At 46.0% G+C, this 22,656-nt stretch overlaps 1 protein-coding gene across 1 annotated transcript in view; it reads left to right on the top strand.

Moving 5' to 3' along the window:
- The window catches only part of WNT9A (Wnt family member 9A), a 52,209-nt gene that overhangs the window by 9,811 nt on the left and 19,742 nt on the right, over window positions 1–22,656 (top strand). The gene's annotated exons all lie outside the window — the stretch shown is intronic.

Raw genomic sequence — 22,656 nt, 5'->3', positions numbered from 1 at the left:
TGTTTTCAGCCCCTGCCAAAGATAAATCTGCTGGGAGCTAGCAGGGAGTTATTTCCCAGTCTGTGGTTAGCAAGCTGATCTGACAGGCCAGAGGTGAAACAGCCACTTGAGCTGAATTACAGGGTCTAACCAAAGATCCAACACTTCCTTTGGCTCATTAGTGCTCTGTGTTGCATCCCTGGTGACTATTTCTATCTTCTGGCTTGTCCCATGTTGACTCTGGAAAATCCAGAGGCTTAGCATGAGTTTGAAGAGAAGACCAAAGAGCTGCTCTCGGGGGAGAGAAAACTGGACGAAATGAGGCTTTAAGCAGTCCCTGCTGTCAGTGTTACATGCCTTTTTTCCTCCTGTTTTGCGTATTTGAAGCCAAAACCTCCATGCTGGCTTCTGTAGCTGATGCAACGTGTTTATATACAGATGTGTCTATGCAAGATGTAGGACTGACATTGCTTCGAAGAGCTGGCATCAGGAGGGGAGTGGAACCATGTATAGCCTTGCATTTGTTTCCTGGGCTTACAAAAGGATCGGGAGCTGTGCAGAAACAAATCTCACTTGAGGTAGTGGCGATGCCTTCAAATGAACTGCATTTTGGCTGTGGTGAGCTTGTGATGGGTTAGGTTCCCTGTGTGCTGTCCCAGAGGCTGCCTTGCAGATGTAGTGGGGAAGAGAAGGACATCTTTGCTCAGCATTGTATCCCCTGCAGCATTGTTTGGATTGCTGCAAGGCTTATGGAAAGCCTGAGCTGGAGTTGGGAGAGGGGAGCTTAAAGACTTGGCCTTCTCTCTCATCAGAATTTGAGACTGCCCCAGGCTTGATGGCCTCATGCAGTGACACTGGCACTGTTTTACCATGTCCCTAAGCAGCTGGCAGTGGCTGAGCCTCCTCCCTTGCAGACCAAGCTGTAGGTAGGGGAGCACCTTGTGGTGGGGAGCTGGGTGTTGACCCTGTCTGCTGGCAGGGGTTGATGGCTCCTGTGGTGGGTGCCATATGAGGCTGGTGAGCTGCTCTCCATGATGCTGTACTTCACCTGCTGTTGGACAGCTCAGCAGCAGTGGGACAGAGGTGGGGAGCAGAGGGACTGCCACAGCTATCCGCATGGGTTTGATCTTGGGCATAAGCCTCAGGGTGCCTCAGCTTGTAAAACCAGTCTGTTACTGGGGGAGCAGGCTGTGAGCAGAGTGGGGGACTCAGTTCATGTCTGTTAGGTGGCTGGGATTTTCTCAGGAACCTTCTGATGAGACAGGAGTTACTGCTCCCCTTGCATCAATAAAGGGGGTGTCAGGACAAATTTATGCACTGATTGCTTTAACTCTGAAATGCCCAGTAAGGAGGAATCCCTGGCTTCACCCTGCAAAGTCTGCTGGTGAAGCTAGCCATGTAGTGGGAGCTTTTACTTTAGGGGTGCGGTGTTGCACCACTATCTTCCTCCAGAGCCCTGCTGGGAAAGTACGGCTGGATTTTCAGTGCAGCTGCTGCTCTTGCATAGAGCACTGGCCATGCATTGCTCTTGCTACTGTCAGCTGCCTGAGCGCCTCTGTTTATGTATCTAAAGCTTGAAGGCTGGAGAAGGAAGAAATCTGACCAGTGCAATGGAAACCTTCAATTCCCTGCAGTCCCAGGAGGAGACGAGTAGCTTCAGGCTGAGGCTAGGAATGAACTCCATTTGTACACTGCCTCGCCTCTCCAGGAGGAGCAGCCAGGAAAAATATCAACAGTTCCATTAAAAAGTCTGCTGGTTTGCTAAAGTAGTGAAATAAACATACCTGGAGGCATAACAGCCTGAACCACACAGGAAACATTAACTAGAACGAACACACGCAGGCTTGCTCCCTCTCCCCCTGTATATGTACCAGATAAAAACACTCTGCGTCCATGGTAATGTGGAAATCAAACAGCAGCTGGGGGGATTATTCTTAGCTGGGGAAGAACAGCCTGGGATCAAACAGGGGCTCGGTGCTTTCCTAGAAAGGCAAAACCTGTGCGGAGCCTGCTCTGTGCTGCTGCCAGCTTGGTCTGGGGGGGACCTGCTGTAGGAGCTGGGGTGAGCTGGGGATGCTTGTCCTCCCCTTGATATGTTGCCCATTCTTTGCTTCCCCTTCCCTAGTTCTGTGGGAACTGGCTGGGGCTGGACTGTTTTTCTCCAACCAGTTGAAAATCTGTGGTGGGAACCAGTGGGAAGCGTTTAGCACCTGGGAGCACAGAGGAGTGGGGTGGATATTATAGCACTGAATAATAAATGAATAAATTAATGCCAGGTGGAGATGGGCCCTTCAGTCCTCCCCTAAAGCATCTCTGTGGCAGGGAGAGGGCAGACCAGTGAACTTCTTGGTGGCATTTAAGTATGGCCTGAAGGAGAGATGGTGCCAATACTTTTTGGAGCAGTGACCCTGGTCCCTTAGCTGCCCGTAAAAACAGCATCCCCTTGGCCATAGCCAGTGTATGTGGCACGCAGAGAAAATACATGTGGAAAATGCCTTTGCTTGCAACCAGATGGCACCTGTCAAGCACAAGTAGACATTTCTATTACAGTAGTCTTATTTGAGTGTCTTGGACCACTCCCAGCTTTGCAAAGCAAAATAGCCCTGCTCTAGCTGTCCTCCCAAAGCAGCCCCGGAGGCAGATTGATGTGATCCTTGCATGCTAGAGACAGTCCCTGTGCTCCCGGGCCTCATCTGCACAGCCACTTAGCACAACTAATCTGAGCTGACTTTTAAAGTGGATTAGTTCAATTACTCTTAACTAGCCCTGGTGGAAACGCTCTCCCTGGGGATTAAAGAGCCTTAATTCACTTTAACATACTTGATTTCAGTGCAAATCAGGCTAAACTGAATTAAGAACACTTTAGAGCCCTGTGTGAAGGCAGCCCTTCAAACTGATGTGGTTTAACCAACCCACTTTGCATTCCTGTGCTCGATTCATTCCTGTTAGCATTGCTGGAGTGTCTTCTTACAGATGGCTAATATAAGCAGCCTCTCAGATATAAAGCTGCAAACACGTTACCAGGCTAATGTGTGAACCAGCTCCTGTGCAGAGCTGCATCTGATGATTCAGTGCTCAAAAGTGCCTGGCCTGAGTGTTTTAGAGGTGTTTGCTGTCCTTTTCCTCTGTATTTCTTACTCTGCATTTTCTTTTCCAGATTTTGCTTTTTTTTTTTTTTTTTTTTTTTTTTTTTTAACTGAACTCTTTGCTTTTTCACTTAAAGTCAGGACAGTGAGTCACACGCTAGTTTTTCTCTGCTGTCCTTAACCCCCTGGATAAAATGACAGTACTTCACTAATAGCATGTTTCCAGTTGAAGAGGAGCTGTGGTTGTAAAAGAGCATGGCCTCTGTTTCCCTGAAGCTTGACTGAAAAATTGTCTTTACGCCTGTGATGTGTGAAGCAAGATAATTCTTGCTTTGGAGACAGCTGGGCAGGACAGGGGGTGTCTCAGGGGTTTTACACATCAGGTGACGTGCTGGGGAGAAGAGGGGAATCCTACCAGTACCAAGTGGGGAGAAGATTCCTGAACAGGGGGGAAAAATGTTGTCACATTTTTTTTCCCCTTTATTCTGACGCTAGATGTCTTGTCTCTGCTTTTCTAAGGGAGAGGGATGCTGCAACCCCCCTTGCAGCTGAAGCTTTCCATCTTTCTAGTCCATTAACCCATTTAATACCATTCTGGCCCCCTCAGGCTTCACTTGGGACCATGGTTTTGCTGCTCTGCACCCTAATTTATCACCTGTTGAGTGAGTCCAAGAAGGCTGGGATGGAATAGTTATGTGGTACAGATTTGCCATCTTTCACAGGGAAGGGAGAAGGAAGGGTTAAACCCCATAACTGTGCTGAGCATCAACACTGTTCCTGGTCCTGCTGCTTCAGCCTGCCAGGGTGAAAGTTTCTTTTGCTAATCACCCTGTGTAATTTCTCTCCTCTGTTTGTGATATTTCAGCTCCTCTACTTAGTTCAGCATCGTTTAAGAAATAGGTGAGCAGTTTGGGTGGTCAAAGGAGCATCTGGGCAGCTATGTGGGCTTTTTTTTTTTTTTTTTGGGGGGGGGGCGGGAACAAACCTGGGTTTCTTTAGCTTGTGTGTGTGTTTTTTTTTTTTTTTTTTGTTTCTGCTCTTCTGAAGAGTCCCTGTGCTGCACGCTGCACAGGAGATGAGTGCATACAAGTGGGGCATGGATGCTGCTGCCCTGCTGTGAGCCTGCTCTGTGCTGTGAGGCAGCGGCAGTGAACCTGTTCCAAAATCCCTCAAAGGACATGCTATGCAGCCCTGCAAGGCCTACGTCTCACTTACAGCCTTGGAGAGGCATGCACGAAGCTCCCAGCTTCCCTTCTAACCAGGCAGCTGGAGGTGTTCTGGGCCTGCTGAATTTTATTTGGGAGAGCAGAGGTGGAAGGATAAAGCAGGCCACCACGGTTTGATTGTAAAATGGGTCAGGAAAGCCCCTGTGTGGAAGCATCTGAATGGTCCCTGGCAGACGCTTTTCCACACCAGCCTTTCAAATATTCAGTGAAACGTGGTCCACAGTGAAACCAGCCACTTTCATTGGTGCTTCACCTCCCAGCAATTAAGGCTTTCCTCTAATTGGTGATGGCAGTTCCTCTGGCTGAACCATAAGCTGATTATTTTCATGCTGTTGAGGAACTCCTCCTTCCCACCCTTGTAGCAGCATGTGCATTGCTGAACACCATTGCTGTGGGCTCCTCAGTTCTCTGCCTCCTGCAGGCATGGTCACAAGATAAGCACAAATGATGATGTGTATATTTACTAATATAATCAGGTGTTAAACTCGATTTCTCTGGTTAATTTCCTGTAGCAGAATTGTAAATCTGGTCCTCTGTCTTGCTAGATTTTGGTGGCAAGCTCTGATGCAGTCAGCAGCACAAAGTGTTGATGTTTTTTTTTTGTTGTTGTTGTTTAAGATACAAGGCCATTTACCTCACTTAGGAGGCTATTCCTCTGGGCAGTACTGAAGAAAATGACTACCGGGTAGCCATCACATTTTGTGTGAGCAGCAAACTTGTTAACCTCACTCCTGAGAAAATGCCAAGGCCTTGCTGAATGGGGATGCTAATTTTTTACTTGGGGATGGTGCAGCCTTCCAGCATTATGATCCACGAAGAGGCATATCAAACATCCTGCCATGCTGTGTCATCTGCAAAACCTCCTCCTCATCTCCTAGGGATGCTGGGGCAGTCTGGGGGGATCTTTGAGGTAGCTCTTTGAAGGCCTCTCTGATGAAGCAATGCTTTTAAGAAGTAGGCTTTTCAGCAGAAGGCAATAAATAGGGTTGCAGGTGCTGGGAAAAATGGTATCGCATTAGACAAGGGGCCGGATCCCCTGAGGCACTGCTGTCCTTCCGTGCAGCAAGTTGGAGATGAAGATCTGCACTGGCTAATTAGTCTCGGGCCTCTATCTCAGGGGCATCACCCTTATGCAGAGCTTGCAGCCAAAAGGCCTCGGACTCCAGTGGCTGAAGGCAGCTGGCCTTTAATTGAGTTTGTAACCACCATCTAAAGGAGGGAGGCTAATGAGCTGCTTTTGTGAAGTGGAAGCTGATCACATCAAAGAGCAGCCCTATATTGTGCCCTCCCCTGGGGTCTCCCAGGATGGTGGTGGGGAGCTCCAGGGCTGCTCTTGTGTTGAGGAGTGCTGGAAACCTAAATGTGAGACCCTTGGAGACTTGTGAGTGGCATTTTGGCCCCAAGTTAAATGATTCTGCTTGAGATGTGACTTCCACTGTGTATTGCTACCACCACTGGGCAAATGTCAAAGTAGCTGCAGGAACTGGCCCTTAAAATTGGTTTTCAGTAGGCAGAAGAAATCTGACAAGGCCTGAACTGAAGTCTCCCTTCTATCAGCCTGTAGTCTGAGGGATACTGCTCTGTGGTATTTGTGGGGTTTCCATGCTTTGGTTGCAGGCTGTGGGAATGGACCACTTTTTTATACTGCAACTTGTCAAAAGTAACAGCTGTAGAAAATGCCCAACTTCAGACAAGAGGTAAATGGTGTCAGAACTGGGAGCAGTGCTCGAGTGAGTTGTTGGTGAGAGGGTTTTGTGGCTTTTTGTGGTTTCATGTTGTTAAGTATGAGCTTCAGAAGCTGAGTTCTTGCTGTGATCAAGTGAGGAGGTGAAGGAGTGGATGGAGGAGCTGAACAACAGATCCAAATCTAATGTAGCATTTAGGCTGCTGTCAGGTCCTGTTGCTGGCTACAGGGACTGGTTTATAGGATACCAAAAAGACAATTATTTGTAGACTAAGCTGATTAATCTCTAGTCCAGTTAGACAACAAGGGCAGCATCTTCTTGAGTACTTGTATGTATATGCTTAGCAGAAAGATGGTGCTCTCTAAAAGTCCCTAAAAATTGCTGTCCCCTGTTGTGGGATTTTTGTACGTCCTGCTTAATGGATTTGGACTGGAACACCTCCTGATCTCTTGCTGCCCTGTTTTCAGTAGCCTCTGGATGCCCTGGGGGCTGTTGCATTTAGATGCTGGTATAATTTTGTAAGGATTTGCCCTTTCTAATGGTTTCTTTCCCACCTCACTTTTTAAAGCTGTTCTAATTCCAAATTGCCCTAATTGTGATATGCAAATTTTAAAAGGAAAACCGCAGCCAATGTATTTTAAGATTCTTATGGGCCAGCAGCCCCCTGCTTAACATGATAAGTTCGGATAGCTTTTCTCAGTAAGGAAAATAAAAAGCCTTCCAAATCAAGAAAATTATGTAAGCAAATCCGATGAGCGTGCTCTAAAATTAAACCTGCCTTGCAAGCTCTGAGGCCTTCAGTGTGAAACCAACAAAGACTATTTTGAGGAGGCTGTAAAACCTTGTCTGGGGCACGCCCAATGATGTCCTGAAATTCTCCCTCTCCATTGATCCTCTGTGATGCACCCAGATGTGTAGGAACCTGAAACCGATAGGGACCATCCTTGTCCTGTGACCACCTCCCCAGCTGCTCCTGCTGTGCAGCATCCCACTCTGAGGTGTGACGTTGAGTGCAGTTGTAGGTTGGGGTGGCTGTGCTGTGGTGGAGCAAAGCAACGTCTCACTTGTGATGCCTTGCATGAGCTTCCTATGCCTGGAGTTTGCAAGCTGTTATATGCACTCTGCAAATGATAATTATTTTAAGATGAAGTTGGCAAATGGCATTAGAGAGGTTTTTACTTGTATTTTTGCCATACACCAATGTCCTTCTACCACTTCCCACACCTTTATGTGCATTGTGAGGATCCCTCTTGTCTTACTGCTGTTTTCACCCTCCCTCTTGTTGTATTTTTTTTTTTTCCTTTTCTCCTTTTTTTGCAGTCTCATAAAGCATCCTGTTAGTATTGTCCTCCAGGGATTTGTGTCTCCATGAAGTTTCCCCATGGGCATTCTGGTACCAAATTCCCTTCCAGCTTGGAGCAGGAGAAGGGGAGACCTTTGTCTTTGCATGCAGTTGCTAGCACAGTAACTCCAGCCACAGCAGGAGCTATTTGACCTCCTTTTGAGCATTTGTGCTGAGATAGCATTGAGCTTTTGATAGGCTGGGGTGATCTCAAGAGGTTCATGGCACTTCTAGCTGAAGCCAGATATAAACACCTGGAAAGTTTTAGCAGGGAGCAACCCTCACGTTATGCTTAGTTCTCGTTACGCCCAATAGATCTGTCAACTCAGCCGCAAAAGGTATTTCCATCTGGGGAAAAATCTCCCCTAATTTTGTTTTACTCTCTTATTTGCAGACTGATGACAGGTTTCTAGCAAACACACAAAGCACTTGTTAACGTTGCTCTCCTTCCCCTTTTGCCTGAGTCATTCTCTTTCTTTCTTGGCCTGTGGTCCCCCTGAGTTCTTGCAGCCAGGAGACACTGAAATCATAAATGTGCAAAATACAAGATGGATAAACATCTTAATCTCACGGATACTTCAATCTAAATGTTTTCCGAGGCCCTCCTTCAAGAGGGATTAGCCAGTAACCACGTCTGAAAGGTCGCAGCCTTGCTTCTCCTTGCTCTGCTGCTCAGGATGCTAAATGCGTATGAGAGCTTCAGCAAAAGGCTTGAGATGCCATCACCATTCTCTGAGGCTACATGGAGCATCTGTGTGTCCTCTTAGGCTTTGGACATTCATCTTGGAGCTCTGCCTGCCTCTATTAGCCATTGTGATAGCGTTGCCTGGAGCACCCAAATGTGACATGTATCAACTGGCATTTTGGCTGCACTAAGTGTAAGATTTTTCCAGTGTTGGTTTATATCTTTTTTTTTTCCCCTCAAGTGTGTGCATATTACTGTTATGATTTATTTTCAGGCTATAACTTTGATTTTATCGCTTGAAATACTTTGGAAACTTGGAGGGCCTTTTTAATTAGTTGCAAACCCTCTTTTAACGTGGAGGAAAATTCCAATGTGAAGAATGCTTTTGATTCACAAAGAAATTAAGTTGCAGAGCTCAGGTCGAAAGGTTTCCTATCATCTCTGCATTATTTGGGCCTAACTTTCCTCCCTAAAGCTGCTGTTTACATTGATAAACTTGTCTTTGCTTCTTGCTAGCTCCAGATTAGATCAGAGTTTGTTACTGAAATGTCAAGACTATCCATGTGGATGACCTTTGGTGAATAGCTGGGTTGGAAGTCATGAGCATACAAAACTGATGTCTACTTAAACTCTCAGAGGATGGATGAAAGGAATTGGTATAAGCTTACAAAAATAGTGGTTTTGATGTGGTAGTGATCATTTTGTGCTAGGACAGGTTACGCCTTCTCCCTTCTGCTTTGAAACCTGTTGGTAGCCTGTAATGCAAAAAAAAAAAAAAAAAGTGACTGTCTTCTGATGATTCCTTTGCTGTAAAATAAAATGTCTGTCCCAGATTTTAGTTTCAGTATTTCTTGTTGCTTCAGCTGCATAAGCAATATGCTGTTGGGGCACTTTCAACCACTGCTATTTTGGGGCTGGAGAGGGGTAAACTAGAGGGATTCCCTTCTCCACCACTCAGAAAACAAATGTCACTCAGGGGCTCGTGGTGGAGAGAAAGCTGGCAAAGCAAGCGGGATCCTGCCACTCTTGTTCCTGTGGTTCAGCCTGCAGATCTGCAAGTGCAAACCACCCTCGTGGGGCTGCAAGGAAGTGAGGTGTGAGACTTGTGGGTTTGTGTCCCTTGGGGTTGGGGAGCAGGTGTGGGAATGCTGGATGCTTCCATAATCTCAGGGAGGGCAGGGGAAGGCTTGGCACAAGACGTGTGCTCTTGCGGGGATGAGGGATGAAGCCTGGGGGTGGGATGGTTTTCTTGATAATGGGCCAACTGGAAAGTCTCAAGTGCAAATGAAGAAAAGGGAAGGGGAATCTAATACTGTCTACCAGGGCAGGACGTACAATCTCAGAGAAGGATGTAGCCGCGTTTCATTGCAGTGCTATGGGGTTTCAGTTTGGGATTAAATAGCAGTGCTGTTTCCCAGTGATTTGCTTAAATTTGCTAGGAAATCTTCATGTTTGTAGAGAAGACCAAAGGCATGTCTTGTCTTGGTGCTTGCACCTTTTCAAGATGAAATATCCTTGAGTCTCCTAAGTATCAGCTTGCATTCATAGCCCTCCTTTCAAGTGTGCTTTGCCACAGGTTTTGAAGGCAAACATAACTCACTCTCTAAACTGGAGTGCAAAGCATTGCTGGTGGTTCAGCTGGCTTTGGATTTCTTTTGTCCTGACTTTCATCTTCTATGTGTTACCTAGTATTGAGTGGACAGCTCACATCTTGCTTTCCCTGTCCTTTAAGAAAGCTTGGTGGGGAGACTCCTTCATAGGGAAATTGTTTCTTTTCATGAACAAACATCAGAATTTGCTCATGCTTCGGGAACACTCTTTAGTTTTTGAGTTTTGGCTGTATAGCTGCGTGCCTTTACAACACTTGGAAATTAAGTTAGATTCTACCAGCCTGACTTTTTTTTTTTTTCATTGGCTCTAATTCTGATAGGTTCTGTGTAGTAATGTCCTGTATCATCCCGGGGACAATGCTTCAGTCTCCAGACTGAGTGAGGTGGCATGTGGGAATTGTAAAGTGAGCCCACGTGCATTTTGAAGACAGATGGGATCTCCATTTCAGGCTGGAGTTGCTCTGGTTGAGAGTGGCTCTAATGAATATTTGTTGATGGAATAGTCCAGGGAGGGGGTTCTCAGGGTTCATTGCTACAATCACAATAAGATATAAGGGCTTAAACTTGTTCAGCCTGGAGAAAAGGAGGTTCGGGGTGACCTTATCGTTCTTTATTAGTACATTAAAGGAGGGTGTAGAGAGGTGGGGGTTGGTCTATTCTCCCATGTGCCTGGTGACAGAATGAGGGGGAACGGGCTAAAGTTGCTCCAGGGGTGTTTTAGGTTGGATATTAGGAAGAACTTCTTTACTGAGAGGGTTGTGAGGCATTGGAATGGGCTGCCCAGGGAAGTGGTGGAGTCACCATACCTGGAGGTCTTTAAAAGGTGTTTAGATGTTGAACTTAGCAATATGGTTTAGTGGGGGACTTGTTAGTATTGAGTCAGAGGTTGGACTTGATGATCTTGAGGTCTCTTCCAACCTAGACAATTCTGTGATTCTGTGAAAAATGCATTTGGTTCATTGTGGGTGTTTTAAAGATGTTGAGACAGAGCTCAGACAATGCTATTGAGAATCCACATAAGCATCCTGTCAGATTCTTGAAGTCAGCTTTTATTTCATTATTGCTGATTCCTTAAAATTTTTATTATAGTTTATTCCACGATTAGTTGCTGTCATTAGAGTAACCCAAAACCTCAGTACTCAGGAAAATAAGGTGTGCTAACGACTTGTGAAAGGCTATAGAAACTGACTGAATTTGCCTTGTGTAGTTCCTTGCTTGAATGGGTTTTAACTTTCCAGCATGTTACTCGTCACATTTGGTGCTTCCCTGCCTTCTTTCTGGAGGGAATGAAGACCAGACAGGAGTGTGGAAGAGAATATCTATCTAACACAGTGCTCCTTTGTAGGATGTTTTCACATGGCCTTTTGAGATAGAAACTGATTTCCTAAGGTGTGAACATAGCTATGCTGATGTTTCCTGACCCTTGAATAGATGAATTACAAGTGAACACATAAAATTTTCTTAATTTCTACTTCTAGTTCTCAAAACAGTTGACAAGGAATAATTTAAATGCAAGACTTTCAAATCTCCATCTCTGTTTCACAGATGAACTCAAAAGCATACTGAATTCAAGAGAAGTTTAGGATTATAAATCATAGTTACTTTAAATGAGACGTTAGCTAAATGTCTTTGTGAATGTGGGCAAAACCAATCATCCAGTTCTGGGCTGGGAGATGGATCATGTGATTTCAGAACTTAAACAATTTATTCTGTAAGATGGAGTATCAACTTAGGTCATTTTAGTAGAGGTGACTGCAGAAAGTGCACTGGTTGGATTTTGTTCTTCCCTGTTGGATATTTCCCTGATGTGTAGATTCATGGAGCATCTCTCAGAGCTGCTGACCTTACTACAGTTTCTCATAGTCAGCTGAAATCTCATGCCATTTGTTCAGATGGATCTTGATAAAATTTCTATGGGAAAAGGTTCAAATCCTGCTCTGTAGGCTTGTGTAAGAGAGTGGATCCAAAGAACTTTGGGGGATTTAAGGAGTATAACTATTAAGACAAAGGGAAATGGGCTGTACTTCCTTTCTACCCCAAGCACACTGGGGCTGTGTGCTGCATCAAGTTTGCATGCTGGGATAATTCCAAGTGTGTGGATCCCCTTCCCAGGAGAAATGTTGTGTTTCTTCTTCTCCTTGAGATGCTTTCTAGCTGCTTGTCTTGCACTTTTTACTTCAGTATTGAAAATGTTTCTACCTTCAGATGCCTGCAGGCAATGGGAAGTAGTGGGGTACCGTAGCTCTGCATTTGCTGGGACTTCTGTGTCAAGCACACTCAACTTGCAAATCAAGTTACTTCCTCTCCTGGTTTGCTGTTCCTGAAGTCATCTTTTGCAGGCAGTGATTATACCTCAAGGCCTGCTCTGAGCTGCTTCTTGGGAGAGAGATGGAACAGTCCCAGCTTCATGAAACACGCATCTCACGGAGCTGGGAAACAGTTCTCTGCAACACGAGCTAAATGAATATGAATGCGGCTGTGGCATCCCACAGTGCTGTGACTTTATGTCCAGTCTTAAAGTGAGGCTCTATTCCCCCCCCTAAATTCGCTTGAAATCTGTCAAAATGCGGTGAAGAACAGCTTTCGTGTTTGGTGAGGATTGGGTGGCGAGGCGCAGTGTGACATAAAGTGTCTTTGCCCTCTGTAATCTTTTACCCCTTCCAACATCCAGGAACACAAGAGCCGATTCAATTCTTAATCTTGGTGTAACGAAACCACCTCGTGGTTTCTGTATTTGGGTTGATCTAAATTGGGATGGCAGCAGTTCTGAATCCAACAGCTTTGGGCTATTTTAGGTGGTGAAAATCTGCCATTGGCACTATGTAAGGCATTTATAATTAACAAGCTAATTATGTAAAATGCACACTGTCCACTTGTTAAGATCTTCTTAAAGTTTCATAATCTAATCAGAGTTTGCTATGTATAACACTTGGCTTGTTGTCCTTCTCCCTGCCTTTTCAATGCAACGTGGATGGATGGATGATCAATACAGGAAGGAAATACTTTCCTTAATGCTGGTTCAGGGAGTGTGCCCCACATACTTTTTTAATACAATGGATAAAGGATTTCTTTTTAATTCTGGAGTGCAAACACATTGCTCTGGTGGACAATATTGTCCCTTCTGCTAAGCAGCAATCATAGAATAAAACTTTGGGCCTCCCTAGGTTTTTTTACTTTGGTTAATTTGACTTCTGTTTGTGTAAATTCTACATAGTGTAACAAAAATGTGCTCACTGCAGTCACCAAGCATCCTGAGGTTAATTACCGGAATTGTTGGCCAATGTAGGTCTGGCTGAGGTTCATGCTGATATTCAGTAGTTCAGTAGTTCAAAAGGTGAGGATCCTGCCAGCAGCACAGGTTTGTTAAAGTCATCTTGGCTATTAATTTATTCATCATGTGTGATTGGCCACTGTTGCAGTGTCTGCATCTCTTCCACAAAACTGTGCATGGATTTGAGGAAGGGTTGCAATGTTCCTACAGTCGTGTTGGGTCTGGGTCTTTCTTAGTGGTGGGGGATGGTTGTTGGGAAGTTGATAGCTGGTGTTCACATTGTTGGTTCTTTCCTTTTTCGTCTCATTGGGATAAATTCTGGATTGGATGAGAGGCGTTTTGGGGTGCAGGGGAAATCAAGAGAGGGAGATCAATGTTGTTCAATGGATGGCAGTGAGGGAAGGCCCTCGCATCTGGAGTGGAAGACAACAAGGATTATGGTGTTGGTTGGCTTCAAGGCATCCTGTTCTGCAGCTTGGGACATCTCACAATAATGCTGTCTCCTGCACTGTTGACTTATCTTTAATAAGTCTGAAACCTTTGCCAGAGCTAGTTTGTTTGGCTGGAGACCTGACCCTTAGATCTTCATTGGAGCTTGTAAAACCCCAGGATTTCAAAGCTTCTTCAGAAAGATATTCATAGACACCTTTTGTCACAGAATGGCCTTAATATGAGAACCTTTCAATGTGTTCCTGACTAGTTTTGTAAGGAACCAGCCTCTGCTCACAGTTGATTCCTACAGTCTCTGTTGGGGATGAAAACGAGGATAAACCTATACCATCCCATCAGCATAACATGTCACATGCATCCTGCTCTCTCCAGTGCCCAGAAAGTTTGTTTTTTTCACCTGTTTAGTTTTTAAACCTTCCACGAGGATAATGTGACATTAGAGTGGAAAAGCTATCGCTGCTGTGCAGGGGAGGAATTGCAGAGCCGTAAACTGCTCCTAAAATAGATCAGATGATGTGTCAAACCGCCCAACCATCTAAATACTCCACGAGCTGACCTCCGTGTGATATCAAATAGGGGCTGGGCGAAATGTTTTGAGGGGAGGGGGAGGTGAAAACCCCCCTCCAGCCTGAACCTACACACTTGTTGCTAGAAGTTGTCATTAGTCCATGAGTTGATTAGGAAAATGTTGAGCCAGTCTCTGTGGCTGGGACCTTCAGGTCCTGAGAGTTATAGCTGGGGGTGGGGAGGGAGGAGAAAACTTCTCCAGTTGTTTTTCTGTCCTGAGGAGTCCTGCATTCACTTTGCATTCCCCAAAGGGTTAATTCCAGCCTTTTAGCCCCCCAGTCTTTGGGGTTTGTGTTGCCTGTAAACTTTATTTTTGCTGTTACTTCTGTGCTGTTGGAGTGGGTGCGTGCACATAGGGCTATCTGCAGGCAGTGAGGGAAGCTGCTGGGCTGGCTACGAGGAGTTTCTTCCCTTGCTGCCAATCTCTGTGGTCTGGGCAAGGGCAGCTCCATAACTGTGGCATCTGCTGAGAACAGACCGGGCAGTGTTTTGGACGGACAGCACGATTTATATGACAGACGGACCAGGGAGGGGGGGGGGAAGGAAGAAGCCGAGTCCTGTGGCATGATGCATGCTGTGGAGCTGTTACATTTGGGAGATAAGGCTTAACAAAGGGCTGGCCGAGGTGTTAGGGAGACAAATGGGCGATTCATTACAAAGTCAGATGCGTTCCCTGGCAGGGGCGGGTGGGAGAGACTGACACTGACACATGGCTGGCCGTGCTGGCACTGGAGCCGTGCGAGGCATGCCCACGTCCCGGTGTGCTGGGGGCTGCCGTGGGTGGGAGGCGGCTTGCTGGGGACGTGGTGGGGTGCTGGAGCTGCAGAGCTGGGGTGGACAAAGCGAGCACAGCAGCAGGAACCACTCCGAGAAAAGAGAGGGGTGCTATGATTGTGTGAATCCATCTGCATGGTGTTGCTGGTGTGTGCTTGAGGTCGCTGGGATGGTTCGTGCTTCCATCCTGAGTGCAGGTGGGTTAAATGCTGCACCCAAGGCAAGGTCCTGCAGCACATCTTGAGCCAGGTTTCTGGCTCAAGTGCTGAGAATGTAATGGAATCACAGGCCAGGTGAGATTGGCAGGACCTCTGGGTCTATCAGGTCCAACCCCTGCTTCAGCAGGGCCACCAAGAGCAGGGTGCCCAGGACCACGGCCAGGCCATCTTTTGAAGGTCCCCAAGGAGCTTTCAAGGAGACGTAATTCTGCCATCCAGGGCCAAACTGAAGGTGTCTTCACCTAGACATAGACATCTAAGGACTCCAAGGAGAAATGGGAATAATGATGTGTCTCATGGCTTATCCAGCCTGCTTCAGGCAGTCAGTGCTGTCCTGCACCTAATATTATTATTATTTTTTTTAATGTTGCACCTCACCAGAGCGAGCAGGTCTGATCCCTGAATTACCCTGAGCAAAACTGTCCAGCCCTGGGCAGGTCTGCAGGGCTTTGGTGGGCTTCATGCAGAAGCTTGAGTGGTAGAGAGCCAGAAGCATGGACAGAAATTGCTTTGGGCACCTTGTGAAGGAGTGCCCTTACCCCACGTGGGATGCTTTCCTTTGCCTTCTTTGTGAACTTAATGGAACTCCAGTACAAAAAGCACAGTTAGCAGACATCTACAGGGTTTATTTTTAGTCTTCACTGTTTATGTTTCAAATTCTAAATATCCTTTGCTTAAGGGCAACTCTTCCCAGACAAGGGCATGTACCAAGAAAGACCATGAACTTGGATTTCCTTTGCTTAGAACAGGAAAGCAAAGCTGTTGCTGTAGGTTTATATCACAGATGACTTTCTGCCTTTTGGGAATTTGGTCTTCATCGTAGGAGCAGACGTAACAATTTGATGCGGTTTAACCCTTTGTTGCAAGAAAATTGTGCAACTGCTGTGTTCCCTTGGGTGATCTGTTACATATGTGGTCTTCTGGTCCTCAGCATCACCAGAAATTATTCAAAAACAAAGGGAGGGATGGTTATGTAAATTACTGTAAAGGTGATCTAGAAATGTTCCTTGTTTTTATGTTGTGGAGAGCTGTTAGGCCCGTTTCTGGATTAAAGTGAGCTGCTGTAATCCCCCTGTCAGGGAGGGAGCAGAGTTGCTGTGTGTTTTTTAACTGCAGCAGGGATCTGAGGTCCTGGGATGGGGGGGATGTCTGCCAATGTAAACAACAAAAAAAATGCCCCTTCCTTCCAACAAACAAACAAAAAACAAGCCAAAAAAAAGCCACCACAAGGTGGTTATTTTCCTGCAAGGAGGGGAAGTTTGGTGTTACTATGGGGCATAAACGTGTGTATGATCATCTTGCACCATTTCATCCCATCACAGAAAATATTCTGAAAACCTCTTTCCTCCTTCCACCCCACGTAGCACTAAAAGGGTTAAAACAAACCTTTTATTCTCTTTTCCAGGCTCATTTCTTCATCTTCTCTCATCGCATTGCTCCCCTCTTTCCCTTTCCCTGCACCAAAACTCCCAGCTATGGGTTGCCTACGGTCTAGTAGGACACGTGCCAACTAACTTTTTTTTTTTTTTAAGCCAAAAAAAAAAAAAAAGAAAAAGCAAGCAGTGGCCAGAACAGCAGGCAGGCGGGGGGCCAGGAGCTGTCCAGCTGGGGAGGGGGCACTGGCAGGGGGCTGATTCCTGGCACCGTCTGAGGAGGGTGAAGCTTAAAGCTGTCTTAAATCAGGAGCGAAAGCCCCTGCTGCCGCCTAGCCCATGCATTCCACTGGCACCGCAGTTCACCGGCTGGTTTTAAGTTGGGTTAAAAATCCCCCATAAATCTGGCTGATTGTTGCTTCATTCTTTAGAGGATGAAGGGGAGAGGAAACAACTTTCCCCTCCTCTTCTCCCCCCGCCTCCCTCCTCCAGCTCTGCCCACTTGCAGGCACAGGCAGCTCTTGGGCTTGAGGGACCTGGGAGCTCCCAGCTGATGGCCACTGGGTTGCAAAAACACCACCTGAAGGTGTTTAGTTTAGTGACACTTCTGAAGGTCATTTGGGAGCTGTTCATCCCCTTCTGGCATGAGCCTTGCAAATTACAGGGGAATATTGCAAAGGCTCTCAGAGATGGTCCTATATCTGCCCTCACCCCGTGCCATTTCCATGCCGGTGAATCTCAGCTCTGCCACTTGCCGAAAATAAGATGCCCCTTGCTCTCGTGGACTGGAAACTTGCTGAATACGGTTAGTTGTAAGGAGAGGGAGGAAGGGGGAGCAGTAGCTTAGCCTTGTGGTTTGGACACAACCCATGGGCTGAAAGACCAGAGCTTGGTTCCTTCCTCTGCTGTCAGGTTTCTCTGATTGCTCATGTCCTCCTCACTGGGGAAGGGGAGGGAGAAGGGAAGGCACACTTCCTTCAGGGAGTGCTGTCATTCATAACCTGCACGGCTCTCCTGCCCTGCATGGGTGGGAAATGCTGCAGCCAAAGTATTTGCTTGTGGTGTTTCTGGTTGCCACAGGGCAAAAATAGCTGTTGCTCATGGCACCTTGGTCCCATAGGTTGTACACAGGAATGTGCCTTCCCAAGAACGTCTCCATATCTGAACAGAGTCACGTATTCCCTGCTCTGTCTTTGAACTATTTTGCCTTCAGTAGCTAAACCTTCATATGCTGTGTGCCAATTTTTTATTATTTTTTTTGGTAATTTGTGCAGAAGTTAAGGGCATGCTTTGGCATGAGGTTATATGGAAGCTTATTTATACATGCAGCAAGCATTTTGTATCTGGGAGGCAACCCTCCCTGTCTTGCCCCATTCACAGAAAAATCCCTTCTTATCTGCTGTGTTAACTTCTCTGTCGGACTGGTGGGGCCAGGTCTCTTCTCGGGTAGGACAGCTGGCCTGGGGAGTGGATTTCTCTTGCTTGGACCACTGCATTCAGCAGCCTGGGAGAAGTCCTCTGACTCCTGGGTGAACTTCAGCTAAGGCTAAAGTGGGAAACTTGGACGTAAATGACTTCTGTGGTAACACCTGGGTCTGAAAAGAGCTTAGTAATTTGGGATCAAAGAGTGGTGAATGCTAGAAGCATTGCTCCAACATTGCCCGTGTGAGTGTGAGAAGTATTCAGGGGAGCTGTGTGGGACAGGAAAAGCTAGAGACTTGCAGCAAAAAAAAATATCTTACTTCCAAATGCAGGCATTCTCTCTACTTTCCCTGGATGCTAGAAATGACTCTTTCTATGCAAGAGAGCCTGGCAGGGTTGTGTGGCAGCTCCTTCCAGGCCTGCTCCTCTATCACCTTAGCCAGGATGATGAGAGCCTGGAGGGAACTGCTCTGTAGGTCTATCCAGGAAGAGGAGTGATTCATGACAGGTTAAATGACCAAAGCTTACCAGAATCTATACCTTTCATCTCCTTAAAAAGAAAATCTGAGCATACTTGCTGAGTCTGATGGAGACCGATGCTTTCTTCAGTAAATGAGGTCTATTGGTTTGGAAATTCCCCCAGGCTGTAGTTTGTCTCCTCTTTATCCTCCTGATTCCCACCTCATAAGCAGAACCAGGACACTGAAGACATTTCCCATCCTTTATTTGCAAGGATCATGAGCATAGGGTATGGCTTCTTTCCATCTGCTCCTGCCATGTGCTGCTGGAAGCGTGTCACGTTGTAGTGGTCTACCTGGTGGGGGCTGCTGCTTGCTTCTTTGCAACCAGAAGCTGCAGCTGAGTTGTGTGTGCTCTTGGCTAAAGAGGAGGCCCATGTCTGAGGGGTTTCCATCTAGAGAAAAGCTCTGGGGTTGTGCACCATGGTACTGAGGAGGAGATAAGGATCAAAATAGCAGTAGGGACATAGGTGTCTTGAGAATCACAGCATGTGTAACTTGGGTTTCCAAATGTTTGTTTGTTTTGTTTAAAGTTTCCAACATCAAGGCACTATTGTTTGTGGAGAATGTCATAGAGAGCAAAAACAGGTGTGCACAAAACAGCAAGGTGGTTAGGATTGACCTTAAATGACATACACAAAGGGCAGTGCTCTATGGGTGATGGCAAGAAGAAGAAACCAAATACCCTAGAGTTATCTTCATGGAGGAACTTAATTTATGCTGAGATTGCAGGATATTGTAGAAGCTCAAAAATCTTTGCTGAGGCTTAGAGAATACCTTGCATTATTTTATTTTTTTTTAAAGGGTATTCCATTGGACATGGGATATTTATTTATTTATTTATTTATTTAGGCATATGTGTTCATTAGCCAAGGTAGGAAATTTTTGATTTTGTTGCTTGGAGGATTGCAATGGATTTTGAAACCATTATGTGACACTGGGTTTTGTTATCTTAGTGAGGCGGCAATAGATGCCAATATCTGAATGCTGGGGGTGAGCACTGTGTGTTGGAGCAAAAATGCTTAGCTCTGACTTTGAGGTACTGAAAGAAAACTAGGGAACTATGTTTTAGTATCACAGGGGAAAAAGCATTCTCTGACTTTAAATGCTTTGAGGCCCACCTGTGCTTTGCAAGCTCTGGCAAGAACAGAGCTGAGTTTTTGGTGGGTGATCTCCTGATAGCTTTGTCCAAAGGATGTTGAGTTACCGTGTGGGCACAACGGTGGCATCTGTATCTGTGAATGAGATGGTTGGCTATTGAAGAATCTACTCTTATACCAAATATCTATTCCTGGTTTTCTTGGACTTTTGACCTTTTATACTTCAAATAGCAATTACCTTTTTTGGGATGGGGAGGGAGCATGGTAGATCAATGTAGGAAAGCCTCTTTGTAACACTGCAGTGGGGGAGAGGGAGAGCAGCTGTAGGTTGTTGGATGCAAGAAGCAATATGTATGTCTGGTGGTCCAGCATAACTCTGGTTCTTGAGTTATGGAGTCATTAGTGTAGGTATCACAGTGACAAGGATTAGTGTGTACTGCTTGTCAACTTCTCAAAACCTTTTTTTTATTATTATTAGAAGAAAAGAAAAGTGCTGGCAAGAGAAGAACAAGGATTGGAAAAGTGGCGATACCACAGGAAAAGCATTCAAGTAAAAAGTGAAAATGCAGTCATCTGGGGCCTTGTACAGATGTACCAAAGATAAGACTCCCTGCAGAGGAGGAAGCTCTGGGATAGAAACGTAGTACTTCAGCAGGCTGGCCTTTGGGGGTGCATATAGCAGAGGTGTTTCCTCACAGGAAAGCATCTCACCTTGACTCGTGTCTCAGGTGGCACTTGCAGAGGAAACTCTTGAGCATCTCAAAAATGAGAATGCACTCACAGATTTGTGTCATCCTTCTGTCTTGTCCCCATCAAATTCCTATTTGATGAAAATCCCCAGTTAAATACAGGGATGCTCAGGAAAGAATGAACTGATAAGGCAATAAAAACCCTTGACTTCCAAAATGAGATGAAAATGGGATCCACTTGAAATCACCTCTCTGGAAGGACAATGAGACCATGTTGCTACAGGCATCTCTTGGTGTGGGATGTGCAACATGGGATTTTGCAGTGCACAACCAAGGCAGTTGAATGCCATCAGCAGTGCTTGTGCAAACCTAACAGTTCTTGCTGCTCATGACCAGTGATGATAAACCACCTGGCCTCAAACCAGTGAGGGATTGAACTGGAAGGAGATTTGGAAGGCGAGCAATGCATGTGATGTTGCAAACTTCCTCTGAGCTAGGCGATACGGCACTGAGCAACCAGGTCCTCCCTGAGGGCTGGATCGTGCAAGCATGCTGCTCAGAGCAGAAGTCAGGTGAGGGGCACAGAGAAAGATCCGGACAAGGTCTGAAGCACAGGTTGATTCCCTTGGCTGTGTAGCCCTCAGATTGCCCTCAGTTAAATTTCACAGTTAGAGATTCCTGGGTGGAGTGAAACAAGCTATTTGCTCTCTGTCCAGTTTCCTAGAGGACAATCATCTTTGTCTGAAGTTCAGCCCCACCAATCTGAAATAATACAATAACATGGAGTGCTGGCTGGCACTTTAATCATAATTATGGACTGGATGAACATAAAAAAATATATTAAAAATAGCCAGCCTTCCTTTTCTCCTGTCATGAAAGATTTTTATGGAAGAAACAGCTTGGTCTTTGTGAGGAGCTGAGAAAGCATCCGACTCTGACACCGTTGCCTTACGGGACCTCACTCAGCCTAGGTTGCATAAAAGGGCTTTATGGGATTACAAAGGTTCCATGCAGTGGCAGCTCTGAGGCAGCATTTCAGGTGGGGGCACTGGCTCTCCCTTCCTCTGCCTGTGTGTGCTGGCCCAGTATGTGCACCTTGCTGTGGCATTGTCTAACACACGTTGATAACTGTGTGCCCCAGCTATCAGAGCTGGTGAACGTCTGCCTGAGCCTTTGAAAATGGACATTGATAATTGGCCTATTTAATGCCTCAGTCTCCTATTGTTTCCCAGGGCTTTCCATCTGCTCATCATAAGCAGGTGCTGGAAGCCTGTCCTCTGGTTCTGTGCAGCAACTACATGAACCTGTTTTTCTACCTTCTCCTTGGCCCAGGTTCCTTATTTTGTTTTTATTTAGGAGATTCTTACTAGGATCCCCTTAGAGCTGTGTGCAGTTGAGCTGTGCTCTCAGCAAGTTTTTCCAGGCTGCTCTATGAGAAACCACACACTGAAAAATCTGGAAGCCAAGCGTCCAAGGGGGAGGGTGAGGAAGGGGCTCTAAAGTGCTAAATGCTCCGCAGAAATCGTGGCCATGCGATCAATTCCTGTACTGCTGCTCCCTGCAGTAGCTGATCTGCTACGTGATACTCAGAGCTTCTGTTTTCCAGAGCACGCAGCTGACTGGTACCAGCTCAGCTGGAAAGGTAAACTGGACGAGGGGGAGTTGTGGGAAATGCTCCTACGCTTCCTCCCTCTCCTTTGCCAGCCGAGGGTATCCCTTGCACCAGCTATGGTGCCTGCAGGAATGAACCCTCTGAGAAAAAGTATTGACGAGGGCCAGGAATGAATGTCCTCGAGATTTTGTTACAGGTCATCCCTACTACGAAGCTTGGACCAAGCCACCTTTCTCATAAACAAGCCACAGGGACTGGGTGATGTCCCGTCTCCCTGGGCAGCAGTCGAGCCCGAGGGTTAATATTTGCCCATGTTTCAGGTGAAGTTTACTGCTTGGATGTATTTATCTGTTTTAGGAGCAGAATTTTTTTTTTTTTTTTGGAAATAAAACTATTCTGGGAAATTTACATCGGTCACGCTAGTTTTCCATGTTTCCCACAAATCATTTTGACTCTTCATTTTTTACCATTGCAGCTTTTTTTTTTTTTTTCCTTGAAATCCGTGTACTTTTAAAAGTAACAGAAGGAGAACATTTCCGTGACCATGTCTTTATGAAAAACAAAAACACAAATAACAAAACCCACAAATTTTACTTTTTTTTTTGGTATTTGTTTTTTGGCTCCTTTCTTTTGACCTCAGATGTTAAATCACCTCATTAAACGATTAGTAACAATTGTAGTCTGTCCTGGATGTTGCTTGGCCATGGCTCATGTCAGGATTGTGTACGTGTTGTACATGGGGGTTTGGGAATTCAAGCACCCTAGCTGCATGCCCAGAGGGACCACGCTCCTGGCAGGATGTGTCCCATTGATTGCAGCGAAATCCTCATTTAAAAAAAAGGACAACAAAGTGCTGTTCCTGGGATTTTTTTTTATGTTTTTTTTAAGGGTTTCCAGGCTTGCTCTGTGTTCAGTGAAGTGGGTGAGCTTGTGCTCCACTCCTGTGCCCGCTGCCCCAGTATCTTGGTGACCCTGCAGTGGTGGAGGCTGTGCAATCCTGGCGCATGTCTGCCTGTGCAGGGCTGCGATGTTCCAGAGCATTCTCAATT

This window comes from Aythya ferina (assembly GCF_964211825.1).
Source record: "Aythya ferina genome assembly, chromosome: 2".
Taxonomy (NCBI): domain Eukaryota; kingdom Metazoa; phylum Chordata; class Aves; order Anseriformes; family Anatidae; genus Aythya; species Aythya ferina.
This window is presented reverse-complemented; position numbering and strand designations above follow the sequence as displayed.